Source organism: Triticum aestivum, chromosome 3A, assembly GCF_018294505.1.
Source record: "Triticum aestivum cultivar Chinese Spring chromosome 3A, IWGSC CS RefSeq v2.1, whole genome shotgun sequence".
In the NCBI taxonomy this organism is placed as follows: domain Eukaryota; kingdom Viridiplantae; phylum Streptophyta; class Magnoliopsida; order Poales; family Poaceae; genus Triticum; species Triticum aestivum.
Genome location: NC_057800.1, coordinates 79,421,556 through 79,446,761, shown reverse-complemented (window position 1 = coordinate 79,446,761; position 25,206 = coordinate 79,421,556).

The window sequence follows — 25,206 nt, the reverse complement described above, 5'->3', positions numbered from 1 at the left end:
GCGAGGGACGAAGAGAACCATTTTCCTGCTCGTTGAACGAGGCGGGCCATTAGGCAAAGTTCTCGTCCATCGGTGGCTACCGGAATGTCACCAACAATAGTAACAGGGTCTTACTGACAGAGAGATACAATGAGGTGTTGATATAAGCAGGGAAATATTACTGCTTATATAATATAGATCACAATAAGGTTTAAAGAAACCAATGGAAAGGAAAATATAATTGTCAGATTAAACAGAACAATGGAAAGGAAAATGTGTTTAAACACATATTTCAGGGGTATATCCTTCCCAAGGACAAGCAGAGCAAGATATCCATGGCAGGATAGTAAGTAGATAACCAATTAGGTAAAGGGAAAGAAATTTCATGACATTACCCATACAACAGTGTTTGGATAATTGATAAAGAAAATTTAGTATCATGCTTCAAATGTTCTTATTAGAGATCGGATTACCACAGACATGCTTTGAGATAGCATTGACATGGTTTCAAGCAAAGGTCACTCTTTGGATACACCAAGGATCCATCGGAAACAACTTAGATAATAAGTCATACCATATTAGCAGGGAAAAGATGAGGGTGTGGCCGACGGGCTCAGTAGCAATCCATCGACATGCCAAAAAGGATGTATTTCCAAAATCATATGAACAAGTTTGTGTTGCGGGAAGACAAGAACGTTGTTGGTGCCGATGCAAACCATCGAGAGGCAAGGATGGTATTTCTCATCATGAATTCAATTGATATCCTGGAAAAGCTCAGAATGTTGATAATGATCACGACACATTTGTCGAGAGGTTTCATGAAGATGTAATTGATCGGTGATGACATCAATTCAAAGAAATGATGAAGCGAAACGTTATGGGGACCACGGGTACAACACAAACTCGGAATCAAGCTTGTTGTTCGAGGTGAAATGATATGACGAGGAAGATCGATGTAAGCTTAGCTCATCATCGAAAATTGTGCTCCGAGAAGGACCAGGTAGCATGGTTAAAATTTAGCATGATAATGATATAGTCGATCAGGCTGGGAATGATGTGATGGAGTATCATTCCAATGAGAATTCTCAAGAGTAGTGCAATGACACAATATCCTCGAGAGAACAGGGGGCAATACTCGAGGTATATCAACATAGATGTTGGACAGATGAAATGATCTGCAGAAGACAAGTGTTTTAACTTGTCCAGGAATTGGAATCAAGGAGAAATATGGTCGAAACCACGATTGCAAGGAACCAATTTACACATGCAAGATGAGCTTGTACCAAGGGAACCTTAATTGTATGAGAAGCTTCCATGATAAGATCTACATCGTGTCTATGGGCATGAACACAAAGTTCAAGGTCGACTCCCACTTCTTCAATGCATAAACTCTCAATTACTTCTCGCATTTGACGAAGTTGTAGTGTAGAAATTTTTATCTGGCGTAACACCAATAGAGTATGACCCATAGAAATTCCCGGGTTCACACAAATTAGGGAAATCATTAGTTCAACCCCTTGGGGCATCGTAGGAACATATACTACAAGTTTCAGGAGTAATTAACACAAGCTCGAAAGCAGAGCATGTTTGACAAAAGGACATGATACAATTTACCAAAGGCATTATGTATCCGAGGAAAAGCGCATAAAATTTTGAACATGAAGGGAACTGCCAGATAATAATCCAACAAATGATTCAACGGTCTTCAATGGATCTGATTTGAGTATCATATTCAATCAGGAGAAGAAAAGAATGCAAAGGCATTGGATTATAGAAACAATTGAATAATTCGATGCTTAATGCAAAGAAATTATGATTTCCAAATTAGAAGATCAGAAGCAGACACTCTGATCAAAAGACAAGTAAGTTGAATAGATATAGATCGACAATCAATTAAGGTTTGGTTTGCCGAGATCCAGCTCATGTCCAGAATGACTTATGAGCAGGAAGGTCAAATTTCAGGGTTCGGCCGATGATTGCGAGCAATCGCAACATAAAGAATCAATAGGCTCAGGATGACAAGGACAAAGGATGTTAATGAATATTGCTAGACATATGGATTTAACCATAATGTAGGCAGACAAAACTTTCGAGAGCACTAGGCTTTAGTGGATCTTCGGGAGATCGAATTGCACTCGAAGAATTTTGTGAGACATATGATCAACTAGGAATGAACGAATCCTCGATAAGTGTGAGGAATTATTCGTAGGGGGGTATTCAGGCGGAAAAGAAGCTGCAAGGCAGCAGGCACAAAGGATTCTCGGAAATTCCGAAGTATTTCAAGGTATCTTGCAATAACAAGATCAATGGGACAGAATGTAAGATTGGTAAGTGTGTGTAGTTATCCATAAGGATATTTCGATGGTAAGGAATTGCAAAGGCAACATGCACAAAGTCTCAAGAGAATATCATCGAGTATCTTCGGAATCTTCTGATGCAGCAGGCGATCATCTGAAATAAGAGGCTCTCCGGGCGAATGTGATCACGAGATCCTAATGTTCAGTTAGTAAAACCATTTAACCCGAATAGAAGAGAGATCAGAGTCCCAGAGTATAGACGAGGAATAAAAGATCCTAATACCACCCAAATGGCGACGTGTGCCCGTAAGACACACAATCATGTTAGTGAAAATTTTTGTAGTGACTAGACTCAACTTCGGCCAAGGAGTTGGAAAGGGGGGCTACCTACAGGCAGTCGACTCTGATACCAACTTGTGACGCCCTCGATTTGACCGTACACTAATCATACACGCAAATGTGTATGATCAAGGTCAAGGACTCATGGGAAGATATCACAACACAACTCTAGACACAAATTAAAATAATACAAGCTTTATATTACAAGCCAGGGGCCTCGAGGGCTCGAATACACAAGAGTCAGCGGAAGCAACAATATCTGAGTACAGACATGAGTTAAACCAGTTTGCCTTAAGAAGGCTAGCACAAAAGCAAAAACGATCGAAAAGGCAAGGCCTCCTGCCTGGGAGCCTTCGAACTACTCCTAGTCGTCTGCGGTCTTCACGTAGTAGTAGGCATCCTCCGGGTAGTAGTAGTCATCAGTGGCGTCGCCAGGCTCCCGGGATCCGTCATCTGGTCGCAACAATCGGGTATGGGGGAAAAGAAGTAGCAAAGCAACCGGGAGTACTCATCCAAAGTACTCGCAAGACTTACATCAGATCTAAACTAATTATGCATCTGTATCAAAGGAATGGGTTGTATCTGTGAACTAAACTACAGAATGCTAGAAGGGAAGGGGAAAGCCTAGCCTATCGAAGACTAGCATCTTCTGGAAACCACCATCTTGCAGCAACAGGAGGGAGTAGAGTAGCATAAAGTAAAGTAGTAGAAGTGTTATCAACCTCGACCAGAGATCTTTCTCGACTCCCTGCGAGAAAGCAATCCCAGAGCCATACTATCCAGTTATCATCTCATATCCAAGTCTCATCACAATCCATTTCTCATCAAAAGTATCCACTTCTAGTTGTATTGATCGGGATACAACTCCAAGTGTCCGTTACCGTAGGACAGGCTACCGATAGATGTTTTCTTCCCTGTAGGGGTGCACCAACTTACCAACCACGCTCGATTAACTCCAGCCGAACACACTTTCCTGGGTCATGCCCGGCCTCGGCCAAACAATACACCGCAACCCGACCTAGGCTTAATAGAGAGGCCAGCACGCCGGTCTAAACCTATGCCCCCAAGGGTCATGGGCCATCTCCCCAGGAACTCCTGCACGTTGCGTACGCGGCCGGTGAGCAAACCTAGCTACCTCCTTCAACAAGGTAGGAGCTTACACAGTCCAACCCGGTGCGCGCTGCTCAGTCGCTGACGTCTATTAAGCTTCGGTTGATGTATACGACGCAGAACGCCCATACTATGCCCATGTGATGGTTAGTGCTACCAGGCCAGAGGCCCCTTAGATCAAATATCCAAACCATAGTGGATTAGGAGCACACGGTAATGAGCAGAGACTCACGATCGATGTGACCTCGTCGCCTCGTCTCGAGTACTTGCGGCAAGGGCTAAGAATGCCTGGCCATGCCTCGTAAGTATCTCGCGTGCCCCTTCCAGGTCAACCCGACTCCACATAACTCGCAATTAAGCTCGCGCGGGTACCACTCAGGGTCGACCCATCTTTAGTAACATGGTTCAGTACAAAGTCATAGTAACCATAGTAACTGTGTGTCTAACACCAAGGGGAAAACCCAAGGAATCACCCCCGGTGAATTCCACTCGATGTTTTCATCAAGGTGAATGTAAGAGGATCCACCCTCGAGGTTCACATTTGATGGGTTGCACGACAGAGCCGTAACGGAAGTGGTTAAGGAGGAAATCACCCTCGGTGACCTCGACTGTAAAGCTACACTACGGAGATCTCATCAGGAGTGATGTAAGAGGTTCCACCCTCGTCACTCGATGGTAACTCTGCAGAGTCGTACAACTAGGGGGGTGATGTGCGGTGTCGGGGCCTGGACGTCGATCATGTTGATCGAGTGATCGAACATAAAGCGGTGCAACTGGGACAAGGTGGGGTCACTGATGGATCACTAACCATCCTATACTAAGCAGTTTAGGATAAGCAGGTAAGGTATGAAAGCAGGTAACAACAACAGGCTATGCATCAGAGTAGGATCATACAGAAAGCAGTAGCAGTTCTAGTGCAAGCATGAGAGGGAAAGAAATGGGCGATATCGGAATGCTCAAGGGGGGGGGGGTTGCTTGCCTGGTTGCTCAGACAAGAAGAGGAGGTCATCGGTGACGTAGTCGATCACAGCGGCATCATCGGTTTCGGGGTCTACCGGAGAGAAGAGGGGGAAGAAACAGTAAATACAGAGCAATCAATGCATCACAAGGCATAACATGACGACGGGCAGAGCTAGGGTTGCCCTAACGTAGTACTACACGTTGCAGACGGGGGGATAAACATCCGAGGATGAATTCCCGGCGTTAGGCGGATTCCGGACAGAGGAAAAGAGGGGGGAAGTTCCATGTTCAGCATGCTAGGGGCATGTGACAGATGAACGGACCGCGTATTCGGATTTGTTGGACTTTTCTGAGCAACTTTCATATAGAAAACATTTTCATCCGAGCTACGGTTTAATTACTATGAATTTCTACAGATTTTCTTATTTTCTGGAATTATTTTATTTACAGAAAAAGATATATGACGCCAGCATGATGTCACAGTGACATCAGCAGGTCACCAGATGGCTGACCAGGTCAAACCTGACATGTGGGTCCAGTGGGACCCACATGTCAGCCTCTATTATTTTTGTAGTGGAATAAAACTAATCTAGCAGAGATAATTAGAGGTGTGGGCCCCAGTGTCAGTGTCTGATTAGAGTTTAACTAATTAGATTTTAATTTGAAACGTGATTAATTAGTCTAACTACTGGGGGACCCACACGTCAGCGAGAGGGATGAACAGTGCCCCACATTGACTTTGGTCAACGCGGTCAAAAGGGCATAGGGCCCACTCATCAGCGACCATGGGTGGGTCCCACACGGCGCCAGCTCAGCGGGGCCGGCGACTCACCGGCGGCGACGCCAGAACGCGGCAGAGGCCTCGGGAGGTGGTCGGATTTCGCCTATAGACGGCCGTTTCAAGCGCGGCCGGGCCCGTTCGAATGAGCAGACGATGACGAGTCGAACTATGGTGGTGGCAGGGTCGGACTCGACCGAAATCATCGCCATCCACAAGCCATGGTGGCGGTGGTGTTCGGGCCTTGATCAAAATGCGGCAGGAGCGGCCTAGGGGTGCGGCTGGGGCTGCGACTGGGCGCTGCGCGTGTCCTGGAGCATGCTAGTGACTTGCGCCGGGGCTCGGGAGCGCGCACGACGGGCGGGCGGCGGCCATGGCGTGCGGCGGAGTTCACCTCCGCGGGGACGGCGACGGAATGCATTAGAGCGTGAGAGAGAGGGAAGGGAGCGACACGGAGGCTCACCTAGCGGGCACACGGTGGCCCCATGAACGCTTAGGAGCAGCAGAACATCGTCGAGGAAGAAGGGGATCGCCGGTGATCCGAGGAAGACGACGACGTGGTCGGCGATGCAGAGCTCCTCGACTCCTTCCAGCGGGTCCAAAAGATGCGGGAGTCCACGGCGATGCCGACGAGCACGGCCATGACGTGTCGAAGGCACGGTGGCTGTAGAGATGACGAAGACGCGGCGGCGATGGCGCTCGGAGGAGAGGGAGAGAGCGAGACAGAGTGGGGGGAGGGGGGAGCGGGTGGATCTGGGAGGTGAGGAGGCAAGTGGGGAGGGGAGACGGGGAAGCACGAGGCATCGGGGGACCTTATCCCCTCGCCGACGACGCCGGTGAGCCGGTCCGGTGGGGCGCGCTCGGCCATGCCCCCGCTCGGTTGAACAGGGAAGGAAGAGAGCGGCCGGGGGAGGTGGGCCGCCTAGGATGGGGGGAGTTGGGCCGGCTGGCGTGGGCCGACAACAAGCTGGGCTGTTTGGCCCAGGTGGGCAGGGGCTTTCTATCTCTCCCCTGCCTTTTTCCTTTTCTTTTTCACTTTTTGTTTCTTTTATTTGCTCTGTTTTGCATTTTTCTTTCAGTACCAAATTGAGTTTTGTTTTCAACAAAACTTGGCACATAAAACTAACACAATACCTAGAGATGGAACAAAAGTTTGGGGGCAAAAGGAGTTGCCTAAATAATTTTAGAAATTGAAAAGGCCAATTTAAATGCTGCTGGAGCACTGAATTAATTCCCATGGGCATTTTGGGAACTCAGAAGAGGTTGGTTCCAACATGACAATTACTCGGCCATTATTTTGCCACACTTTGGACATTTTAGTTTTCATGTTTGGCAAATTTGAATTTTTGACTTTGATTTTGAGTTTGAACAAGAACAGTGATTTGGATCAAGTGAGGGTTAGCAACAGTAGTGTGATGACATGGCACCATCAACAGGGGATTACTGTAGCATGACACTGGGGGTGTTACAAATCTCCTCCACTACAAGAAATCTCGTTCCGAGATTTAAGTGGGGAAGTAAAGAGTAACTTCAGGTGAACTGACCCTTATAGGGTTAATTGTCTGGTGAACAATGCAGGGAATGAGGCAGAAGTATCTCTCGAGTTGAAACTTAATAAAACATCGAGAGCAAAGTATGAAGGTACGATAGGAAGTTACAAATGCATGGACAAACAGTTGATACTGGAACCGAGTGTGAGAAAGGAGTTCAGAGCATCAGGAATAGATCATCTCTCGGAAGGTGGCTCATGACAAGATAAGAAGCCAAGTGTGAGGAATAACCTTAGAAACAGGGGGGTACAGGAGAGTCAGGTTTTGATCCTGTGGAACGGTGGGTTATGGGCCCACCATGTGGGTTAAAAGTAGAAAGGATGCTAGCATTTTGCACGGTCATGATAGCAAGGCATGTCAGAGGGCAGCCTGCCAGTTATGTCGGCAACAACGTCGGTACCAAGGACGAGGGACGAAGAGAACCATTTTCCTGCTCGTTGAACGAGGCGGGCCATTAGGCAAAGTTCTCGTCCATCGGTGGCTACCGGAATGTCACCAACAATAGTAACAGGGTCTTACTGACAGAGAGATACAATGAGGTGTTGATATAAGCAGGGAAATATTACTGCTTATATAATATAGATCACAATAAGGTTTAAAGAAACCAATGGAAAGGAAAATATAATTGTCAGATTAAACAGAACAATGGAAAGGAAAATGTGTTTAAACACATATTTCAGGGGTATATCCTTCCCAAGGACAAGCAGAGCAAGATATCCATGGCAGGATAGTAAGTAGATAACCAATTAGGTAAAGGGAAAGAAATTTCATGTCATTACCCATACAACAGTGTTTGGATAATTGATAAAGAAAATTTAGTATCGTGCTTCAAATGTTCTTATTAGAGATTGGATTACCACAGACATGCTTTGAGATAGCATTGACATGGTTTCAAGCAAAGGTCACTCTTTGGATACACCAAGGATCCATCGGAAACAACTTAGATAATAAGTCATACCATATTAGCAGGGAAAATATGAGGGTGTGGCCGACGAGCTCAGTAGCAATCCATCGACATGCCAAAAAGGATGTATTTCCAAAATTATATGAACAAGTTTGTGTTAGGGGAAGATAAGAAAGTTGTTGGTGCAGATGCAAACCATCGAGAGGCAAGGATGGTATTTCTCATCATGAATTCAATTGATATCCTGGAAAAGCTCAGAATGTTGATGATTATCACAACACATTTGTCAAGAGGTTTCATGAAGATGTAATTGATCGGCGATGACATCAATTCAAAGAAACGATGAAGCGAAACATTATGGGGACCACGGGTACGACACAAACTCGGAATCAAGCTTGTTGTTCAAGGTGAAATGATATGACGAGGAAGATCGATGTAAGCTTAACTCATCATCGAAAATTGTGCTCCGAGAAGGACCAGGTAGCATGGTTAAAATTTAGCATGATAATGATATAGCCGATCAGGCTGGGAATGATGTGATGGAGTATCATTCCAATGATAATTCTCAAGAGTAGTGCAATGACACAATATCCTCGAGAGAACAAGGGGCAATACTCGAGGTAGATCAACATAGATGTTGGACAGATGAAATGATCTGCAGAAGACAAGTGTTTTAACTTGTCCAGGAAATGGAATCAAGGAGAAATATGGTCGAAACCACGATTGCAAGGAACCAATTTACACATGCAAGATGAGCTTGTACCAAGGGAACCTTAATTGTATGAGAAGCTTCCATGATAAGATCTACATCGTGTCTATGGGCATGAACACAAAGTTCAAGGTCAACTCCCACTTCTTCAATGCATAAACTCTCAATTACTTCTCGCATTTGACGAAGTTGTAGTGTAGAAATTTTTATCTGGCGTAACACCAGTAGAGTATGACCCATAGAAATTTCCGGGTTCACACAAATTAGGGAAACCATTAGTTCAAACCCTTGGGGCATCTTAGGAACATATAATACAAGTTGCAGGAGTAATTAACACAAGCTTGAAAGCATAGCATGTTTGACAAAAGGACATGATACAATTTACCAAGGCATTATGTATCCGAGGAAAAGCGCATAAAATTTTGAACATGAAGGGAACTGCCAGATAATAATCCAACAAACGATTCAACGGTCTTCAATGGATCTTATTTGAGTATCATATTCAATCAGGAGAAGAAAAGAATGCAAGGGCGTTGGATTATAGAAACAATTGAATAATTCGATGCTTAATGCAAAGAAATTATGATTTCCAAATTAGAAGATCAGAAGCAGACACTCTGATCAAAAGGCAAGTAAGTTGAATAGATATAGATCGACAATCAATTAAGGTTTGGTTTGCCGAGATCCAGCTCATGTCCAGAATGACTTATGAGCAGGAAGGTCAAATTTCAGGGTTCGGCTGATGATTGCAAGCAATCGCGATATAAAGAATCAATAGGCTCAGGATGACAAGGACAAAGGATGTTAATGAATATTGCTAGACATATGGATTTAACCATAATGCAAGCAGACAAAACTTTTGGGAGCACTAGGCTTTAGTGGATCTTCGGGAGATCGAATTGCACTCGAAGAATTTTGTGACACATATGATCAACTAGGAATGAACGAATCCTCGATAAGTGTGAGGAATTATTCGTAGGGGGGTATTCAGGTGGAAAAGAAGCTGCAAGGCAGCAGGCACAAAGGATTCTCGGAAATTTCGAAGTATTTCAAGGTATCTTGTAATAACAGGATCAATGGGATAGAATGTAAGATTGGTAAGTGTGTGTAGTTATCCATAAGGATATTTCAGTGGTAAGGAATTGCAAAGGCAACAGGCACAAAGTCTCGAGAGAATATCATAGAGTATCTTCGGAATCTTCTGATGCAGCAGGCGATCATCTGAAATAAGAGGCTCCCCTGGCGGATGTGATCACGAGATCCTAATGTTCAGTTAATAAAACCATTTAACCCGAATAGAAGAGAGATCAGATTCCCAGAGTATAGACGAGGAATAAAAGATCCTTATACCACCCAAATGGCGACGTGTGCCCGTAAGACACACAACCATGTTAGTAAAAGTTTTTGTAGTGACTAGACTCAACTTCGGCCAAGGAGTTGGAAAGGGGGGCTACCTACAGGCAGTCGGCTCTGATACCAACTTGTGACGCCCTCGATTTGACCGTACACTAATCATACATGCAAATGTGTACGATCAAGGTCAAGGACTCACGGGAAGATATCACAACACAACTCTAGACACAAATTAAAATAATACAAGCTTTATATTACAAGCCAGGGGCCTCTAGGGCTCGAATACATAAGCTCGAATACACAAGAGTCAGCGGAAGCAACAATATCTGAGTAAAGACATGAGTTAAACCAGTTTGCCTTAAGAAGGCTAGCACAAAAGCAAAAACAATGGAAAAGGCAAGGCCTCCTGCCTGGGAGCCTCCTAACTAGTGGAGAAGAAGGATGGATCGTTAAGGATGGTTGTTGATTATCGTGGATTGAATGAAGTAACGATCAAGAACAAGTACCCACTGCCGATGATCAATGATTTGTTTGATCAGCTGCAAGGAGCTAAGGTGTTTTCCAAGATCGATCTGCGATCAGGTTACCACCAATTGAAGATTCGAGAGCAGGATATACCTAAGATAGCTTTTACCACAAGGTACGGGCTATATGAGTATACTGTTATGTCATTTGTCTTGACTAACGCACCTGCTTATTTTATGAACATGATGAACAAAGTGTTTATGGAGTTTTTGAATAAGTTCGTCATAGTGTTCATAGATGATATTCTGGTCTACTCGAAAAATGAAGAGGAGCATAAGGAGCACTTGTGTTTGGTACTTGGGAAGCTCAGAGAACATCAGCTATACGCCAGGTTCAGCAAGTGTGAGTTTTGGTTGAAGGAAGTTGGATTCCTTGGACATGTTATATCCGGAGAAGGAATAGCAGTAGACCCCAACAAAGTCGTCACTGTGACAAATTGGGAGTCACCCACGTCCGTTGGAGAGATCCGGAGTTTTCTTGGACTCGTAGGATACTACCGAAGGTTCACTGAGAATTTCTCGAAGATTGCAAAGCCTATGATGGAGTTGTTAAAGAAGGACACCAAATTCAAATGGACTGAGGAGTGTGAGGCTGGTTTTCAAGAATTGAAGAAACGTTTGGTTACATCACCAGTGTTGGTTCTGCCAGATCAATGGAAAGATTATGAAGTGTATTGCGACGCCTCTCATCGAGGACTTGGAGCAGTGCTTATGCAGGAAGGAAGAGTTGTTTCATATTCCTCATGACAGCTTAAAACCCATGAGTTAAATTACGCTACGCATGATTTGGAGTTAGCAGCCGTAGTGCATGCGTTGAAGACTTGGAGACATTTCTCATCGGAAACCATTGTGAGGTATACACGGATCACAAGAGTTTGAAGTATATCTTCACACAGAAGGAGTTGAATCTCGGGCAGAGGAGATGGTTGGAACTCATAAATGATTATGATATGAAGTTGCACTATCATCCCGGAAAGGCTAACGTAGTAGCCGATGCGTTGAGCCGCAAGAGTCATGTCAATACACTCATGACAGGAGAGTTACCCAAGGAGTTAGCAGAAGACCTTCATGAGCTATGTTTGGAGATAGTTTCGAGAGGTTATGTAGCAGCTTTGGAGATTCATTCTACCTTGATGGATAAGATCAGAGAAGCGCAGAAGACGGACAAGGAGATCGCCGAGATAGAGGAAAGGATGAGCAAACGAAAGGCTAAAGGATTTCGTGAGGATGAGCATGATACCTTATGGTTTGAGGACCGCGTATATGTACCAAATGATCAGGAGATCAGGAAGCTGATTTTACAGGAGGCCCATGACTCAGCATATTCGATTGACCCAGGAAATACTAAGATGTGCCTAGATCTGAAAGATGGATTCTGGTGGACCGGAATGAAGAAGGATATTGCAGAGTATGTAGCAATTCGTGATGTATGTCAGAGAGTGAAGGCAGAGCATCAGAAGCCAGCAGGATTGCTGCAACCATTGCCGATACCCGAATGGAAGTGGGATAAGCTAGGCATGGATTTTATCACGGGATTACCCAGGACTCGTTCAGGCTATGACTCGATATGGGTTGTAGTTGATCGCTTGACCAAAGTAGCTCATTTCATCCCAGTGAAGACCACTTACACCAGTGCTAAGTTGGCAAAGATATACATGACCAGGATCGTATGTTTGCATGGAGATCTGAGAACAATTGTATCAGATAGAGGAACCCAGTTTACCTCAAAGTTCTAGAATCAGTTGCATGAAACTTTGGGAACCAGACTAGAGTTCAGTACAGCTTTTCACCCATAAACAGATGGACAGACCGAGAGAGTGAACCAGATTCTGGAGGATATGTTGAGAGCTTGTGCACTAGATTATGGATCTAGTTGGGATGACAACTTGCCCTATGCAGAGTTCTCATACAACAACAGTTACCAAGCCAGTTTGAAGATGGCCCCTTTCGAAGCATTGTACGGAAGGAGGTGCAGAACACCATTGTTATGGGATGAAGTTGGAGACCGACAGTTGTTTGGACCAGATTTGATAAAAGAATCAGAAGAGAAAGTTAAGCTGATTGATGATAGACTCAAGGTAGCCCAGTCCAGGCAGAAGAGCCATGCGGATTCTAAACGCAAGGAGACATCTTACGAAGTTGGAGACAGAGTGTATCTTTGGGTATCACCACTCCGAGGAGTTAAGCGCTTTGGAGTTAAGGGAAAGTTAGCACCATGATTTGTGGGACCATACAAAGTTTTGGAACGTATGGGAGAAGTTGCTTACAAGTTGGAATTGCCCGAAGGATTGACAGGAGTTCACGATGTGTTCCACGTTTCTCAGTTGAAGAAGTGCCACGCGGAGATGGCTGATATTCCTCTGAGAGATACAGTGCCACTGGAAGCGATACAATTGGATAGCGACTTGACTTACGAGGAGAAGCCAGTCAAGATTCTCGAGTTTGCCAGCCGAGTTACACGCAGCCCAGTTATCAAGTTCTGTAAAGTTCAGTGGAGCCACCATACCGAGGAAGCCACCTGGGAACGAGAAGAAAACCTACGCAAGGACCATGCACATCTATTTTCTAGCCAACCCGAATCTCGAGGGCGAGATTCATCTTAAGGGGGTAGGTTTTGTAACATCCCAAATTTTCAATTTGAAATGTTATGCATTAGATCATCATTTCATATCATATTTTATTACATTTTGGCGTGATCCTAGAAATTCTACGCAACTCAAGGACCTACGGAGAGAGTTGGGGATTTCATTATTTTCATATTTGCGTTTTCGTGAATTTTGAAAAGAGGATCGTTTGATTTTAATTATTTTCTCTTCGAATATTTCTTTTATAAAAATAAAAGAGAGAGGATAAAATGACTTCCTCAAAATAGAGAAATATCGAAGATTTAATATTAAAATCAAATAAGATTTTTATTTGGAGTTTTATCGTTATTTTATTTGAATTAGGAAAAAATGCATTTTTCAAAATTGAATTTTAGTACCAAATAAATGTTCACATTGTCCGGCTTATTTTTAAAGGACGGGAAAATTTTATTTCGGCATTTTTGGAGTCCGTTTAGTATTTCTTTTCTTTCTTTTTCTGCACGACGGAATTATTTAAAAAAAAGTCAAACCGACTCCGGGCCGTACCCGAGCGGGACTCTGCCCAGGGAGGCTTTATAAGCCGCGTCGGCCGAGCCCCGAGGCCCATCAGCCCGAGCCCTGAAACCCTAGCCGCCGCGCCGCCGCACCGCCCCGCCGCACCGGAGCCCGCCGTGTCACACCCTAGCTAGTTCATGCATTAGAGTGTTGCACATATTTACTCTTTCATCAGAAACCTGAAATGGGGATGACAGAACCCCCAGTCCCCTCTGAAACCAATTAGGGTTTACTAAAAACTTTTTCAATGAACCTGAAATGCCCTTCTAAAATGCCCATCATTTTTGTCTTGGATCAGAACCTCTGCCAAAAGTGATGCACATTTTCCTAGGCCATCTTAGGGTTTGTGAATTAAATCATAAATATTTGAATTTGGGCATTTAAAATTATATAAAATATTTAAATGCTCAAATATCTCCAAACTAAAATGTTTCATGTTGGAAATAATCCAACTATGGACCAGGAGTAGTTTGGTGATTTTAGGAGTTGCCTAAGTATTTTTATTAATTCAACAAAGTTGCAGAAGTATTAAAAAAACAGAAAACAGAGAAAAATAGAAAAGCTTACATGGCGCCAGCACCCGGCCCAGCCCAGCGCCGCTCCAGCGAGCTACTTGCCGGCCAGGCAGGCAGGCAGGTGCCCGACGGCGACCGCAGCGCGCGCCACGCACCTGCTCGCCGCCTCGCCGCTCCCCTCGCCCGGTGACGTCGTGGATCGCCCTCTCTCTCTCCCCCGAACCCCCCAGACACCCCCTCTCCTCTCCAGCTCCTCCCCCTCGCGCTCCCCCGCCATGACCGACGCCACCACCGCCGTGCCTACGTCGTAGCCGTGCTCCCCGCCGCCCGTGCGTCCTCTCGTCGTGTCCAGGAGCTCCGCCGCTGTCCACTTCATCGAGCAAGCCGAGCCCCGAGCGCTCGCAACGCCCGAGTCCACCGCACCGACCTCGCCTGAGTCCGCCGTTGCCGGAGATCCCCTTCAACACCGTCGTCGCTCCGGTCCATCCCCGGCCGCACCAAGGGCTTCGTCGCACTCACTGTGAGCTTAGCCATCTTCCCCTCCCTTCCGTTCTTGCTCCCGAGCCGTGTAGCGACCTCCCGGAGCTCAACCGCACCTACCGCCGTGGAGCTCGTCGCCGACGTGCTCCCGGTCATCCTCCGGCCACTCCACGGTGTCCATCATGCTCACCGCGTCACGTAGCACCTAACTAGCTACTCCCCGCACCTCACCGATCCCCCTAGCGACAAGTTCGACTTTGGCCGAACTCCGGTGGCCGCCAAAGTCGTCGCCGGCGCCAACTCCGGCCACCCCGACCCCAACGGACTCCACCAAGAGCTGCGGCTCGACCTCAGCTCCTCTCCGGTGGTCTCCGCGACCCATTTGGTGGCCGAAACGGCCAAAACCACTTCCGCCGCCGCGTCGGGCTCGCCGGCGGCTAAACGCCGGTGCAGCCGACCCGGGTTTGACCACGGGTGGGCCCTGGTTGACTCCCCTGAGTCAATGACAGGTGGGGCCCAGCCCTGTTAACTAATTAGGATTAGTTTAAATTAATTTTAGTTTAATTAATCACACTGACACGCGGGACCCACTGTCAGGTTTGACCCGGACGTGTCCCGCTGACCTGCTGACGTCACACTGACGTCAGGCTGACGCAATAATTGATTTTCTGGATTTAATCTAATATAGGAAATTCCAGAATATAGTTTAAACTTTAAAAAATTCATAACTTTTATTCTGTAACTCCAAATCAGACAAATTATATATGAAAAATGATCAGAAAAATCCAATCTATCCATCTGTACTATTTTCATGCATGATTAAACAAGTTAACCTGATGTTTAATGCAGAACAAGGAAAAACACTTTAAAGGGCCATGTTTGGGTCTAAATTTTGAATCTTTGATTCAAATTGGTTCAAACCCTTCTGGTCCTAGTTGCATTAGCCCAACTCACTCATATTGCCATGTTTCATGCATGCATCATATTGTTGCACATTGTTTGGTGATGGTTGTGTATCGGTGTTCTTTGCGGCAGGTTCTGCCTCTGAGGAGTACCGTGATTACCCTAACGAAGAACTGTATCAGTGCATCGAATCATCAGGCAAGCAACCAACCATTTGATCATATCGATACAATCCCCTGTTCTTGCTCCTGCTCTCTTTTATTGCATTAAGACAACGCGTTTCAAACTGCTGTGTGCTACGGTAGTTGAACCCATTTCCTCTGCATGACCTGTCATTGCCACAGTAACTAGATGAAACCCACTAGCATGTGTATGAGTTGATTGAGCCATATGTATGTGTTGTTCCTACCTTGCTATGCCTGCTATGCTTAGAGTCGTGTCAGGTCTGGTTCATCTGGGTGATGGGCTATAGTGAAATGATTATGTCGGTAATGAGAATGGTGTGGTAAACACAATTTGGTAAAGGTATCTATGAGAGGCCATGTAGGAGTACATGGTGGGTTGTTTCATTGAAACCGACCTTAAGCACTGAGATCTGTATGTGTGATTTAAGATACAGCTACTACCATGCATTGGGCCCTGAAATATGACCCCGCTCGACTTCTTATCCACCCTAGTTCTCTGTCCAGGAGTTGCAAGTAGTTTCTGGTGTTTGTAGCCTACTGGAGGCCGTGGACAGCGCTGACCGTAGGGGTGGGCTATGATGCGGTAGGTACGTGGCACGGTGTACCGAATACCCGTTAGGTATCTCGGGAACCCTGTTCACATCGTTCGGGGCCGTATGGGAAACCTCGGCCGGACTCCCTGCGGATGGAACCTGGATAGGCGATAAACCTGGACTAGAGACTTAGGTGTTTAGGTAGGTCGTGGTCTACACCCACGTCGGCTTTCGCTTGAAGTCTGCCGAGCACATGTCGTGTGCAGATGCTAAGTGGTGGAAACATGTATGAAGAAGTACACCCCTGCAGGGTTATCATGATCTATTCGAATAGCCGCATCCACGGTAAAGGACTACTTGGTTGCCTATACAGTTCATAGGCAAGTAAATGGAAACTACTAAAAGCCTCAAGATAAGTGTGAGTGCCGAGGATGGCTCTTCCGTAGGAAGACGGAGGTGGATCCTCGGTAGTGTATTGAAGTGGTGAGTAGTGGACTCGTGTACGCAAAACCATTTCAAGTTGGAGTCTCGTAGGTTAGCCTAGCCAAGAGTCAAAGCCGGCTTGCTGCAACAACTCCACCAACCCTTCTTGATAATATGCATGTATGTAGGATCTGATGTAAGTCTTGCTGAGTACCTTTGTACTCATGTTGCTATAGTTTACATTTTTACAGAAGACGCTGCAACCCCTTCTGATGGGTTCTACGTAGACGTTGACATCAATGAGTAGGCTAAGGCCCAGGTGGTGATCCTGAGCTTGTGAAGGACCACGTAGTATAGCTAGGCTTTCCAAGCCTCTTTTATTTTACTAGTTGTCTGTACTCAGACAAGTTACTTCCGCTGCTGGTTTGTATGACTGTATGACTTGAATGCTGGGTCGTGTGACCCGTACCTGTGTGTATGATTATGTATGGCTCCCTGAGCCTTAAATAAAGTACTTGTGTCGTAGAGTCATGTTGTGATGCCAGGTTGTATTTGCACATATCGAGCATACTGTGTGTATGTTATTGAAATGCTTGGTATGTGTGGGATCTGACTATCTAGTTGTTTATCTTTAGTAGCCTCTCTTACCGGGAAATGTCTCCTAGTGTTACCACTGAGCCATGGTAGCTTGCTACTGCTCTGGAACACTTAGGCTGGCCGGCATGTGTCCTTCTTCGTTCCGGTGTCTGTCCCTTCGGGGAAATGTCACGCATTGAGTATCGGAGTCCTGTTAGCCCGCTACAGCCCGGTTTACCGGAGTCCTGCTAGCCCAGTGCTACAGCCCGGACCCTCTTGCTGATGACCGACACGTTCGAAGCTGGGTCATGGATGCGTGTCCCTGTAAGTCTGTGCCACTTTGGGTTTACAACTAGTCATGTCAGCCCGGGCTCCTTAACATATGGATGCTAGCGACACTATCATATACGTGAGCCAAAAGGCGCAAACGGTCCCGGGCAAAGGTAAGGCGACACCCGTGGGGATACCGTGCGTGAGGCCGCAAAGTGATATGAGGTGTTACAGGCTAGATCGATGTGTCATCGAGTCGGGGTCCTGACAGCGTTGGCATCAGAGCCGGACTGCCTGTAGGTTCTCCAAGCCAAACTGGTCGATGTCGAGTCTAGAAATTCTTTAGTTATATGTAGGGGAATTGTTTGTGGGTTGGAACGTAAGGCTCTTTTTACTCCTTTATCTTATGACATTCTGATCTGAGTCAGTCTATTCTTCCACCGGGGGTCAAGGAATTAGGATCTATTCTCTCTATCAGGATCACGTGTTACTAATCAGTAGTACCTTATAGGTTTGATGGATACAAGCCTAGCACAGTTCTACTACCACATCATGTTGCTAGGATGGACTCAGAACTTTATATGATGATGTTGAGTGTGTATGAAATCCTTTGTCAAATGTCTCAAAATCCTTCTTGAGCATTTACAGCTGTTATGCTGCTGAAATTTTGCTAGAAATTCTAATGCCTTTGCATTATGGTTGTGCTTTCAGATGGCCACTCGCGACCTCAATCAAGTGGTTCGCCTGACTCGATGCCTAGATGTACGCGGCCATACCGCCATGTTGGTCAGGGTAATGACTGAGGCTGGATACCGTTGGTATCCTGAGTACACGGTCGAAGAGCAATTCCGAGACTTTAATCAAAGTCAGTATCTCTGCACTGTCAGGATATTTCCATCTTCTCCTGGATCCACCGAGCCCCTTCACTGCTCCTATGGACTCGGGGTTACTATTGAGATGGCTGTGCAGGACGCCGCCTACTCTATGATGACCATCATGCGAGTCAGGTCTGGCCTATTTCGGGACTCTGATTTCCGGTATATGCCAGGATCACTTCCGGGAGCACAAGGGTATCTCCAGGCTGTTTATGCTGACCCCACTCAGGAGGATTCACGGACTCGCACCACTGCTAAGATGCTCGAGGATAAGGACCGTGAAAATCGGGCCTTGAGGCTAGAGCTTTTTAATACCCGTGCTGACCATTGGGCCACGTTGACTCGGTTTGCACCGGCGGTGCAAGCTGGATATTCGGATATGCGCGATCTCTATCCTGTGAGATCTGCTCTGCCAGACGTGATGGGTTGGCGTGATGTAGGAGGCATCACCCCACCTCGCGGTCCCCGCAGGCCACCGTCTGTTGGTCCAAGACCCCATCCTAGCCCCTATGGTCCACAAGCTCCGCGAGATCGTCTGTTTCCGGATGATCATGTTGAGCTTCCAGGCTATGGAGGTAATTTCTACGAGGACTACTACGGATCGGTCTGAGTTAGTGGTGGTATCACTAGTTTGTACAAGCTGTGTCGTCTATCGTCCTGCGTGACTCGTGGGATATGACCTAGTTTGTACCGCTTTCGGAGGTGTAGAAAAATAATGTATAGGAGCTTGGGATGCCTCCGATGTGATGTAATCTTCCTTTCACCGTAATAGTACCTTGTTTGGTTTTGTACTAAACCTTGTATGGTGTGTATGACGATGGAATAAAGAAGCAGTTTCTGTATCTACCATGTCATACGGATGATCATCTTGCATTCCGAGTTATTCCTTACATTCTGTATCCTATGTCGGAATCTTATCATTCTGACTAAATCATTGTCTTGTTTACCTAGGATGGTCAACACACGCACTAACCATGCTCCTCAAGAGCAGGCCGAAGGCAGTGAAGTCAGGAATGCAAATCTGCCTCATCCTCCTTCCCTAGCCGAGGTTATGATGGAAGCTGAGAGAAATAAACGGGAGACCAACCGTTTGTTGGAGCGTATTGAACAGAACACAGCACACCATCAGAGGACTAACGTGGTGTCGCTCAGTGATTTCATTAAGTTACATCCACCCACGTTCCACCACTCCGTCGAGCCTCTCGACGCTGATGACTGGCTTCGCAGTATTTCTCACAAACTGCGTTCTGCGCTAGTAGCTGAGGCTGACAAGTGTTGGGGAACGTAGCAGAAATTCAAAAAATTTCCTACGTAACACCAAGATCTATCTATGGAGAGACCAGCAACGAGTAGAAAGGGGAGTGCATCTACATACCCTTGTAGATCGCTAAGCGGAAGCGTTCAAGTGAACGGGGTTGATGGAGTCGTACTCGTCGTGATTCAGATCACCGATGATCAAGTGCCGAACGGACAGCACCTCCGCGTTCAACACACGTACAGCCCGGTGACGTCTCCCACGCCTTGATCCAGCAAGGAGAGAGGGAGAGGTTGAGGAAGACTCCATCCAACAGCAGCACAACGGCGTGGTGGTGGTGGTGGAGGAGCGTGGCAATCCTGCAGGGCTTCGCCGAGCACCTACGGGAGAGGAGAAGTAGGGAGAGAGGTAGGGTTGTGCCAGAACTTCGTGTATAGCTCCCATGCGCCTCCCCACTATATATAGGGGTGGAGGGGCTGGTTTCTTGCCCTCCAAGTCCATTGGGGCGTTGGCCAAGGTGGGAGGAAAGAAATCTCATTATTTCCTTCCCCACCGATCGTTATCCCCCCTTTTTAGGGATCTTGATCTTATCCCTTCGGGATATGATCTTATTCCTTCTAAGGGGGGATCTTGGTGCGCCTTGACCAGGGGTGTGGGGCCTTGCCCCCACTACCCACGTCCATGTGGGTCCCCCCATGCAGGTGGGCCCCACTCCGGAACCTTCTAGAACCTTCCCGGTACAATACCGAAAAATCCCGAACATTTTCCGGTGGCCAAAATAGGACTTCCCATATATAAATCTTTACCTCCGGACCATTCCGGAACTCCTCGTGACGTCCGGGATCTCATCCGGGACTCCGAACAACATTCGGTAACCACATACAAACTTCCTTTATAACCCTAGCGTCATCGAACCTTAAGTGTGTAGACCCTACGGGTTCGGGAGACATCTAGACATGACCGAGACGTTCTCCGGTCAATAACCAACAGCGGGATCTGGATACCCATGATGGCTCCCACATGTTCCACGATGATCTCATCGGATGAACCACGATGTCAAGGACTTAATCAATCCCGTATTCAATTCCCTTTGTCTATTGGTATGTTACTTGCCCGAGATTCGATCGTCGGTATCCAATACCTTGTTCAATCTCGTTACCGGCAAGTCACTTTACTCGTTCCGTAACACATCATCCCGTGATCAACTCCTTGGTCACATTGCGCATATGATGATGTCCTACCGAGTGGGCCCAGAGATACCTCTCCGTTTACACGGAGTGACAAATCCCAGTCTCGATCCGCATAAAACAATAGATACTTTCGGAGATACCTGTAGTGCACCTTTATAGTCACCCAGTTACGTTGTGACGTTTGATACACCCAAAGCACTCCTACGATATCCAGGAGTTACACGATCTCATGGTCAAAGGAAGAGATACTTGACATTGGCAAAGCTCTAGCAAACGAACTACACGATCTTTGTGCTATGCTTAGGATTGGGTCTTGTCCATCACATCATTCTCCTAATGATGTGATCCCGTTATCAACGACATCCAATGTCCATAGCCAGGAAACCATGACTATCTGTTGATCACAACGAGCTAGTCAACTAGAGGCTCACTAGGGTCATATTGTGGTCTATGTATTCACACGTGTATTACGATTTCCGGATAATACAGTTATAGCATGAATAAAAGACAATTATCATGAACAAGGAAATATAATAATAATACTTTTATTATTGCCTCTAGGGCATATTTCCAACAGTCTCCCACTTGCACTAGAGTCAATAATCTAGTTCACATCGCCATGTGATTAACACTCACAGGTCACATCGCCATGTGACTAATACCCAAGAGTTTACTAGAGTCAGTAGTCTAGTTCACATCACTATGTGATTAACACTCAATGAGTTTTATGTTTGATCATGTTGCTTGTGAGAGAGGTTTTAGTCAACGGGTCTGAACCTTTCAGATCCGTGTGTGCTTTACAAATCTCTATGTCATCTCCTAGATGCAGCTACCACGCTCTATTTGGAGCTATTCCAAACAACTGTTCTACTTGGAGCTATTCTAAATTATTGCTCCATCATATGTATCCGGTCTCTCTACTCATAGCTATCCGGATAGGTGTCAAGCTTGCATCGTCGTAACCTTTACGACGAACTCTTTTACCACCTCCATAATCGAGAAAATTCCTTAGTCCACTAGTTACTAAGGATAACTTTGACCGCTGTCCTGTGAGCCATTCTTGGATCACTCTTGTACCCCTTGACTGACTCATGGCAAGGCACACTTCAGGTGCGGTACACAGCATAGCATACTGAAGAGCCTACGTCTTAAGCATAGGGGACGACCTTCGTCCTTTCTCTCTATTCTGCTGTGGTCGAGCTTTAAGTCTTAACTTCGTACCTTACAACTCAGGCAAGAACTCCTTCTTTGACTGGTCCATCTTGAACACCTTCAAGATCATGTCAAGGTATGTGCTCATTTGAAAGTATTATTAAGCATTTTGATCTATCCTTATAGATCTTGATGCTCAATGTTCAAGTAGCTTAATCCAGGCTTTCCATTGAAAAACACTTTCAAAATAACCCTATATGCTTTCCAGAAATTCTATGTCATTTCTGATCAACAATATGTCAACAACATATACTCATCAGAAATTCTATAGTGCTCCCACTCACTTCTTTGGAAATACAAGTTTCTCATAAACTTTGTACAAACCCAAAAATTTTGATCATCATCAAAGCATACATTCCAACTCCGAGATGCTCACTCCAGTCCTTAGAAGGATTGCTGGAGCTTTGCATACTTATTAGCATCTTTAGGGATTGACAAAACCTTCCGGTTGTATCACATACAACCTTTCCTCATTAAAATCGTCGAGGAAACAATGTTTTGACATCCTATCTGCAAGATTTCATAAATAATGCAGTAATTGCTAATATAATTCCAACAGACTCTTAGCATCGCTACGAGTGAGAAAGTCTCATCGTAGTCAACTCCTTGAACTTGTCGAAAAAACATCTTAGCGACAAGTCGAGCTTTCTCAATGGTGACACTTACCATCATTGTCTGTCTTCCTTTTAAAATCCATATGTACCTAATAGCCTTACGACCATCAAGTAGTTCTTCCAAAGTCTACACTTTGTTTTCATGCATGGATCCTCTCTCGGGTTTTATGGCCTTGAGCCATTTATCGGAATCCGGGCCCACCATCGCTTCTCCATAGCTCGTAGGTTCATTGTTGTCTAGCAACATGACTTCCAAGACAGGATCACCTTACCACTCCGAAGTAGTATGTGTCCTTGTCGTCCTACGAGGTTCGGTAGTGACTTGATCCGAAGCTTCATGATCACTATCATAAGCTTCCACTTCAATTGGTGTAGGTGCCACAGGAACAACTTTCTGTGCCCTGCCACACACTAGTTGAAGAGACGGTTCAATAACCTCATCAAGTCTCCACCATCCTCCCACTCAATTCTTTCGAGAGAAACCTTTTCCTCGAGAAAGGACCCGATTCTAGAAACAATCCATATTGCTTTCGGATCTGAATTAGGAGGTATACCCAACTATTTTGGGTTTCCTATGAAGATGCATTTTATCCGCTTTGGGTTCGAGCTTATCAACCTGAAACTTTTTCATATAAGCGTCGCAGCCCCAAACTTTTAAGAAACGACAACTTAGGTTTCTCTAAACCATAATTCATACGGTGTCATCTCATCGGAATTACGTGGTGCCCTATTTAAAGTGAATGTGGTTGTCTCTAATGCCTAACCCATGAACGATAGTGGTAATTCGATAAGAGACATCATGGTACGCACCATATCCAATAGGGTGCAACTATGATGTTCGGACACACCATCACATTATGGCGTTCCAGGCGGTATTAATTGCGAAACAATTTCCACAATGTCTTAATTGTGTGCCAAAACTCGTAACTCAGATATTCATCTCTATGATCATATCATAGACATTTTATCCTCTTGTCACAATGATCTTCTACTTCACTCTGAAATTACTTGAACCATTCAATAATTCAGACTTGTGTTTCATCAAGTAAATATTCTCAACATCTACTCGAATCATCTGTGAAGTAAGATCATAACGATATTCACTGCATGCCTCAGCACTCATTGGTTTGGACACATCAAAATGTGTTACTTCCAACAAGTTGCTATCTTGTTCCATCTTACTGAAACCGAGGCTTTTCAGTCATCTTGCCCATGTGGTATGATTTGCATATCTCAAGTGATTCAAAATCAAGTGAGTCCAAACGATCCATTTGCATGGAGTCTCTTCATGCATATATACCAATAGACATGGTTCGCATGTCTCAAACTTTTCAAAAACGAGTGAGTCCAAAGATCCATCAACATGGAGCTTCTTCATGCGTTTTATACCATTATGACTTACATGGCAGTGCCACAAGTAAGTGGTACTATCATTACTATCTTATATCTTTTGGCATGAAAATGTGTATCACTACGATCGAGATTCAATAAACCATTTAGGTTTAATACTAATCTTGATGGTAGAGGGAGCGTGCGATGTTTGATTACATCAAACTTGGAAACACTTCCAACACATATCGTCAGCTCTCCTTTAGCTAGTCTCCGTTTATTCCGTAGCCTTTTATTTCGAGTTACTAACACTTAGCAACCGAACCGGTATCTAATACCCTGGTGCTACTAGGAGTACTAGTAAAGTACACATTAACATAATGTATACCCAATATACTTCTATCGACCTTGCCAGCCTTCTCATCTACCAAGTATCTAGGGTAATTCTGCTCCAGTGGTTGTTCCCCTTATTACAGAAGCACTTAGTCTCGGGTTTGGGTTCAACCTTGGGTCTCTTCACTAGAGCAGCAGCTAAATTGCCGTTTCACGAAGTATCCCTTTGTTCCCTTGCCCTTCTTGAAACTAGTGGTTTCACCAACCATCAACAATTGATGCTCCTTCTTGATTTCTACTTTCGCGGTGTCTAACATCGCGAATACCTCAAGGATCATCATATCTATCCCTGATATGTTATAGTTCATCACGAAGCTCTTGCAGCTTGGTGGCAATGACTTTGGAGAAACATCACTATCTCATCTGGAAGATCAACTCCCACTCGATTCAAGTGATTGTTGCACTCAGACAATCTGAGCACAAGCTCAACGATTGAGCTTTTCTCCCTTAGTTTGTAGGCTAAGAAAATCGTCGGAGGTCTCATACCTCTTGACGTGGGCACGAGCCTGAAATCCCAATTTCAGCCCTCGAAACATCTCATATGTTCTGTGACGTTTCGAAAACATCTTTGGTGCCTCTACTTAAACCATTTAACTGAACTATCACGTAGTTACCAAAACGTGTATGTCCGATGTTCGCAACATCGACAAACGACGTTGGGTTTCAGCACACTGAGCGGTGCATTAAGGACATAAGCTTTCTACTGATCGCATAATCGCTACTATCAACTTTCAACTATATTTTCTCTAGGAACATATCTAAAACAGTAGAACTAAAGCGCGAGCTACGACATAATTTGCAAAGGGTCTT